The 8331-nt window shown below is 47.6% G+C and overlaps 1 pseudogene; it reads left to right on the plus strand.

Moving 5' to 3' along the window:
* The first annotated feature begins 823 nt into the window (after positions 1-823).
* LOC146799178 (nuclear receptor subfamily 0 group B member 2-like) lies at positions 824-2029 on the plus strand (annotated as a pseudogene).
* Positions 2030-8331: the final 6302 nt, after the last annotated feature.

Here is an 8331-nt window from a genome sequence, read left to right on the forward strand (position 1 = left end):
CCAGTCTACCCCATTCCACCCCAATCAATACTATGTCAATCTACTCCACTCCAATCTACCACGTTAATCTTCCTTACTCCCCACTCCAATCTACCCCACACCACACCACCCCACCCACTCCACTCCAATCTTCCCCAATTCACTCCAATCTACCTCACTCGACTCCACTCCAATTTACCCCACTTCAGTCTACTCCAATCTACCACACTCAACTTCAATATACCCGACTCAACTCCACTCTAATGTACTGTACACCAATCTACCTCTCTATACTCCATTGAAATCTACCTCACTCTACTCCACTCTAGACTACGCCACTCTGCCACAATCTACCCCACTGCAATCTACCCAATTTGACCCCATTCTACCCCTCTCCACTTTACTCCACTCTACATCACTCAATTCTACCCCACCTCACTACACACCACTATCTTTTAGGCATGCAGAACAGCAGCCACACTGGTGTACAACATGGGTAAAACACCTATTCCTGTATATTTTTTGGAATAGGAAAACCATTTGTAAGGGAAAGCGAGAAGCAAAACAAGATTTGGATGGAAAGGCCTCATCCACTCTTTATGGCATGCTTTATCATCCAACAGTTCGATACACCATGTTAAGATGATGCTAACATGGTGGTCTCGATCTCATTGCAAGAGAGCTCAGAGCAGGGGCGTTGCTCCCCTGTTTATTTTGTTCCCCCGGGTAGCCCCATCAGACGTGGGGGTGGGTGGAGGGTCGAGCTTCTAACAACTCCATGGGCGCCCGAAGACAGCAAGTCATGACGAGGCATCAGACGGCTCAGGCAAGCTCGAGAAGTGACATGTCTTGCGATGGGAGGCATGCAAATATTGGCAAATATCAGTGAGAGGCAGCTCTTCCCAACAGCATCTTGCTGTGAATCTTCAGCACGGAGAAAAGTTAAGGAAGAAGATGGTGACCTCCTTCTGTCCGCTACCAACAGCAACAACACAGATCTCTATGGAGATCTGCCCCTGCCACGAGAACCGCCAAGGGGGCCTAACGGTGCCGGACCCGGAGCTCACCTACAACAGGGCCTCGAAGGTGCTCCTGAAGACCGTCTCCTTCATTTAAAACCTGCCCTCTTTTTACCAGCTGCCACTTGGAGACACAGATCTGCGTGAAACAGTGCTGGGCCCCTCTGTTTGTCCTGGGTCTGGCCCAGGTCAAGGTGGATATTCACATAGCATACATTTCAGCACCAATAGCGGCCAGCATTGCTCGTGGGTGGGGAGGCGGGAGTGAGTGGTTGCAAGAGGGATTCGCAGGGGGATCACGGGGAAATAAAAAAAAAATCAACTTACCTTTCCTCTGCGCTGGGTCCCACGTCTTCTCGGCTCCTGCTCTCCTGCTCTCCTGCCCCCGACAGGAACAGGAAGCAGGCAGCCAGGCTCCCTTCCCTAAGCCAATCACAATGCTGCAAGCAGCATTGTTATTGGTCAGTACGCCGCCCAGCCAGGGGCTAATGGAGTGGCCATGTTTTCCATGCAGGCTGCAATGCAGCTTGCGTGGAGAAGGGCAGAGTGCGCATGACTGGTTTGGGTGGCCCGAGAGGGCCGGCCAAACAGTCTATGCGCACTCAGGAATGGGCAAACCACTCCTCCTCTGCCCTGCTCAAAGAGCAAAGCAGCCCCGTCTACCCACCCGCCCGCAATGCGCAAAACAAATATAAAATGGTAATAATGTTTAGTTATTACCATTTAATGTTTTGGCTTTCTCATACTGCGAGAAAGCAGTGGGGGGAGGCTCCTCCAGCCTAGTGGAGGAGCTGCCCCTGTTCATCACCCAGTTTGCTGAAACAGATCCTCTTGAACCAATCTGATGCTGAGGATGAAATTCGGATGCCTGCCCCTCTTGGCGCACCGTTCAGAAGATGAAGAGTTTCAATTGCAAGGTTTGTAGCTTGGACAGCTGTGCAAAAGAATATGCATACCTCAAGGGTATTGTTCTCTTTAATCCAGGTAGGAGCTACCGAAATATTAATAGCCCAAAGCAGGTGCAAACCTGAACAAATAATTGTACTGGAAATGCAGAACTTACCTATGCATTATAGAGGGTTTGCCCACATCAGAAAAGCACTGGATATGCTTCATACACCATGTATATGTTGACACAAAACGAGAAGGTTATTACATCTAAAATGTGTGTTTATTTTGCAACAGGTTTGTAGATATAAGCGTGTAGCAGTTATGCCTGGATCCTAAATGAATGCTACAAAAATCTTTATTTAGACATCAAATACTAGTCGAGGGTGGGCCATTACGTTAATATAAAGGGCAATATAGTGTATTGGTTTAAACGCCTGCTGCTGGTATTAGAGCACATCCTCAACAACACAGATGTTTATTCCCTACTCAGTCCTTCATCCTTCTGAGGATGATAAATTGTGTATCATTCAGATGTGTTAAAATACAGTTACATATGTAAATGCTTTTAACCTGCACACCTATGGTTGGAAGGGATGTATAAGGTCGAGATTTTATGATAGTTTAAACTAACACTAGTTTTACACACACACACACACACATATAAAATATAGTAACACCCAAAAAGCAGCCATAATGATTTAGAATTGAACCTTCTCCTACCTATTTGTTGCCAGTGACATCCAAATAATTGCTGCGCTATACAGTAGGTAAATACATTACTGTGAGTCATAACAACACCCCACTGCTGTCCATCATCTAGTTGCATTCTGGAGTTAGTATCTGTAAATGAATGTGCTGTATTACTACGGGTGGCTACTTATAACAATCGCAAAGTGAGTAACCACCAAGATAAGTTTGTGATTTGCACTTTATATATGTTCAATACAACACAAGAACGCAAATCCGCGAATAGATGATGGACTGCATTGTTCTTTGTTATAATCAAAAAGAGAGAGGAGAACTAGCGAGGCTAGTCCATTTCCCCAGTTTATGTTTTAGTAATCAATGAGAACTAGCTCTGGTTTAAATTGTTTGTATGTCTGCGGGTGGAAAAAAAACTATTAGGTTTTTTATGAAGGCCCTCACCCACCAACCTAGTTGGTGGCATGCTTCATCATTGGGCCCCACCCGAGGTACCGAGTGTACCTCAGGTGTGTTTCGATGCCAGATTACTGCGGAGTGGGTTTTTTTGGTTCGTGAGGGTGCTGTGAGTGTGCTCTGAGTGAGGTTTAAAATACTGTCCTGGGTGTCCCAAAGACTGTTTTAATGGTGGGCCCCAGGCAGTCGATAAAAACAAAGGCTGTGGGACGTGCACGGTAGGCTTATGGCCTCCGACGTCCTGTGCGGTCAACTAGTTTCAGCCAGGCCTTTTCTTCTACTGGCTTTCGTCAGGACCTTATATGTGTGGGGTGTTACAGGGGTAGTTATGAGTTTGCCAGTGCCCTGTGTGTAAAGCACACGCTACGGTGCTTATATGTGCAAGAGGTGTTTCCTCGCAGGTTGTACCTGTAGGGAGTAAAAAAAGGGGGGGAGGGACAGACATAAGATTTAAGTAAAGGCTCCTAGTAGTAGGCTAAAAGCTTTTAGTGAGGCGGTGCTAGGTGCCTAGAGGTGACCACGGACAAGGCGGTAGTGTTAGCGTCAGTGGCGGGTAGTGAAAAAGTGGCCGGTCTCACAATATGCGTTATTGTGTGTGAAATTAGGCCTATATACTGTAACCAATGTTGGTGAAAACAGTAAAGTGGAGTTGCTTACACCTGATTGTAGCGAACAACTCAGCATGGAGCTCAGCCGGGGGCCAGGACCATGTGCACTCTAAATTGGGGGAAGAAAAGGAAAACCGCTGTTGGGGGAGGGGGGTAGTATGCACCCAACAAGGTAACGGTAAAAGGATGCACACACAGACACGGCCGAGGGCAGCATGAAAGGTGGCTGTACCGTTAGCTTGGTCGAGTACAGGTACTTACTGCGCGATGTCGCTGGACCCTCAATGAACCTGTTGTCCGGGCAGAGGCTCCGTGAGAAATGAGCTTCAATGTAGAAAGCGCTTAAATACCTGTGGAAAGCGCCAGGTGTTGCTTGTTAGCTGTGTCAGGTGTTTTTTTTTTTGTCAAACCATTTTTATTGCAGGACCAAATATATCGTACAACACTCAGGATAAATGTCATTAATGCAGGTTTCTCTCCCCCTTAGCCATTTATCCGTGCAGCATACACAGCCGTATTGCCCACATCCCGGAGGCTGGGCGGCACCACTGAACCATATGGTGCATCGTTACAGTTCTTACAAGTACGGTCGTCTAGTGGGGAGATCCGCTGCCCGCTTTTAATGTTAGCCCCCCACTCCCCCAAATGCACATGAATCTCACCTTCTACTTCCCTGTGTCAGGTGTTCTGGCCTGGGCACGAGTGACGGGGCGTATTCCGCTTCCTATTGTCTCAAGGAGGTGCCTGTAGTAGAGGAAATGGAAGAAAGACTTGCATGCAGGTGTATGTAGCGCTCTCTATTAATTTCCTTGGTGCAATTGGATGTCTAAGTTGCTAACATGCGCGTGCAAATGTGCGGTTATTTAGGGGAGTGCTAACCCAATTGGGGTGTCGCGCTCCATCTGTGCACTGTAATGGGAGGACACCCTCTCTATTTAAATGGAAGTGGCAACCAGGCGGGGCTAATGTGCAGAGATGTTATTGCATATTGGTCCTGCAAAAAATAATAATAATAAGGGTGATGAACCCACTATGTGGTGTATGTAAGGATGGACCTGTGAGTGAGAAGGTCACTACCTGGATGTTTGAGCCAGTATGACGCCCAGAGGACATTGGTGTTGGGACATGGTCATCCCGTGCCCTAGGCGGGCCCTGTTGATGAGGTGGCACTCAGGAGAATGGAAATGATCTGTCAGATGTGGGGGGCCTCATCTGCTGAGGCTGTTCCACGGAATATTATCATTCAGTCCCTCCGTGTGGGTGGACAATCTGTAGATCCAGCATTGTTCTTTGGACAGTAGCTGCTTCTTGTTGTCTGTAGGGTGGACAGGGATCTGTTCAATGACCGTCCATCTGAGGTCATTGGTGGTATGTCCAAACCTAAGGAAGTGGTCTGTGAGTTTGCTGATAGTCTTCTTGCACCGAATCGTACTTCTGTGATCAGTGATTCTGGTGCGTATTTTTCTCGTGGTCATACCCACGTAACGGAGCTGGCATGGGCATTCAATCAAGTACACTAGATTGGTTAAATTGCAGTTCGTGTGCTTATGTTGGTGCCATGTTTTTCCGGTTTCCAGGTCGAGGGTTTTGGTATGTGTCGTGAGGTGGCAGATACTGCAGTCGCCACAGGGGTAGTGACCCATAACTTTAGGGAGGTTCCACACTTAGTGCAGTGTGGGGTTGGTGATGGTTTCCGTGGTTTTCGGCCGCGTAGAGATGAGTTGATCCCGTAGGCTGTTTGATTTTTTATAGGCAAAAAGGGGCAGGTCCCAGTCTCGTTTGCCCGTGTTGATGATTCTCCAATTTTTCTTGATGATTTTGGCCACGATATTGGAGATAGGGTTGTACGTGGTGACACAGGTCAATGGTGTTATTGTTTCTTGACGGGTTGGTGTTTCCAGGAGGGCGTCTCTATTCTGGTTCTTTGCCCGTTTTTTGGTCCTGTTGATGATCCTTGTTGGATAACCCCGTTGTTGTAATCTGTGGGAGAGGTCTGTCGCCTGTGTGTTGTAGTCTTCCTTATTGCTGCAATTGCGCCTTATGCGTATAAATTGGCCATAGGGCAGGTTCTCCCTTAGTGGTCGTGGGTGGAAACTATCGAAGGCCAGTAGTGAATTCCTTGCCGTGGGTTTATAATACGTGGTGGTTGACAGTTTACCATTGGCGGCCTTGATCAGTAGGTCCAGGAAAGGTAACTGGTCTTTGCTGCTGGTGTACATGAAGCGTAGGTGAGGATCTCGTGTGTTGAGCCAGGTCTGGAAGTTCTTTAAGGATTCCTCCGAGCCTTCCCATATCATGAGGACGTCATCAATGTATCAACGCCAGAAAAGTATTGATTCCGTGAATGGGTTGTTGGGCTCGAGGATGTGTGACTGTTCCAGATGGTAGACGTATAGTCCCGCCACGCTGGGAGCAAAAATACTGCCCATGAACATTCCATTTGTCTGGAGATAATATGTGCCCTCAAATTCAAAAAAGTTTCCTTTTAATGCCAGTCTGGCGCAGTCTAGGACAAATTCTCTTGGTGTAGTGTGTTCCCATTGTGAGTTGGTCAGAGTTTCTTCTAAGACCTTGAGGGTTTCGTCTTGAGGCAGGCTTGTGTACAGGCTTTCAATATCCAGTCCCACAAGTAACTGGGTTGTGGGGTTAAAATCCAGGTCTTGAAGGAGGGACAGAAGATGTTTGGTGTCCTTGATGTAAGTGGTCGCAGCTTGTACTAGAGGGTTAAGGAAAAAGTCACAAAACCTAGAGAGGGGCTCTAGGAGTGAGTTGCAGCCTGAGACAATCAGACGTCCCGGGGGTGGTCTTGTTTCCTTGTGCACCTTCGGTACTGTGTAAAAATACGGTATCCGGGCTTGTGTGTTGCAGAGGAAGGTGACCTCCTGTTTGGAGATGTGGTTATTGTTTGCAGCTGTAGTCACCAAGTTGGTGATTGTAAGTTTGAGTTGATTGGAAGGGTCGCTGTCAAGGCGTCTGTAATTGCGGTCGTCTTGGAGGAGTCTCTGGCATTCTGCTTGGTAAGCCTGGACGTCCTGAATCACAATCCCTCCGCCTTTGTCGGCGGGTTTGATGGTAATGTTGTCATGGTGTCGGAGGGTTTTCAGAGCTGCCCGTTCTTCTTTAGATAGGTTGTTGTAAGTTTCTGTTTGGTTGGTTTCCTCTACTTCATTGTAGACGGCCTGCTCCAAGGCAATGAGTTCTGCCGGTATACTGCAAGGTGGAGGCATGAATGTAGATTTGGGTCGTAGACCCGTCTCATTGGTTTCCCTTGTGTCATGGTTGGTGTCCTGTCTTTCAAAAAAGGTGCGGAGCTTCAGCTTCCGGAAGAACTCAGCTAGTTCAGTATGAAGGAGGAATTTGTCAACTCTTTTGGTAGGGACAAAGGAGAGGCCTTTATTCAGTACTTCTTCTTCAGTAGTGGTTAAATCTATGGAGGATAGGTTGAAGACCAGGGAAGGTGTGTCTAATTCCCTGGTTAGCGGCTGGTGCTCGGTTGTTGTTCCTTACCCTTGTTGCGGGTGTTGGCGCTGACCGGTCCGTCTTCCTCTGTCCAGTGTACATGGGGTGTCTGTTGTGTATTTTTTCTGCGGCCTCTTATTCGGCCGCCCTGCCCTAAAAAAGGCCGTCTGTAGGGTTGGCCATAGAAGTTCTGGGGTGCTTGGTGGTACAGGGGTGGCCATCCGAAGTAAGGGTTCTGTTGCGGGTGGTTGAATAACGGAGGTCCATAGGCCTGACTGGGCTGTGGTTGTCTTCCCCATGGTTGTTGCCAGCGACGGCCCCGGCCTCTGTTTCCTTGTTGTTTTACAGATCCTGAGCTGGAGTCGCTGGACATTGAGGTGTTGTCCCCCGATGAATCTGGGCCTCTGTCTTGTCTTAGAGGGGCAACATAATAATCCACTGTGTAAGGGTACATTTTTGAGTAATTGAATTTCTTTAAATCTTTATCAAATTTTGCTATCTTTGCTTGGGTCAAGTACTCTTTATACTCATTCAGTTCTTTATTAGATTCTTCCAGTTTCTTTTTGAACGAGGTTATGGTAGTTTTGAAATGTGATTCGGTGGCCTGTATATCGATGATCATTGCGTCCGAAAGGCGTTTGGCAGTTTTGATTATGAGGACCAACCAGTCTCTTGTGCAGTGCCAAGCTATCTGGGTCCAGTCCTTCCTAAATGTGGCATCATCGAGGAAGATCCTGGGCGCATTGGTGGCTAGCAGACCTTTAGGTGCGCTGTTTGTTCATAGGTATTGAGTTAGGATCACTCCATGTAGAATGGTCCTGATCTTGTTCCTTTTCTTTTCGGTGAGTGCATCCCAGTCGGCGGTTTGAGCTATGGCCTGGGCGGTGTTAATGTCCAGTGTGAATGGCGGATCAGTGAGGAGTTAGCTGATCTTAGTTTCAGAGAACGTGAGGCCAGGGTTTTCGGCCATGTTCTAGACAATCTCTCACAGCTGTGCGCTGTCGAGGAAATGTTATAATTAGGGCTCCCGCTTTTCCGTTTTTATGGATTTTTACATATAAATACAGACGGAGAACAAGTTTTCCTTTGTCTGTATTTATATATAAAAACGGGAAAATACTAGTGCATTTTGCTGTGCTGACGTGCTCCAGCAGACCTGCCTACAGTAACACAAAATGTGTCAGCCCGGGCTGAGACAGCTTCCTGGGCTCACACAG

This window comes from Triturus cristatus, chromosome 9 (assembly GCF_964204655.1).
Source record: "Triturus cristatus chromosome 9, aTriCri1.1, whole genome shotgun sequence".
Taxonomy (NCBI): Eukaryota; Metazoa; Chordata; class Amphibia; order Caudata; family Salamandridae; genus Triturus; species Triturus cristatus.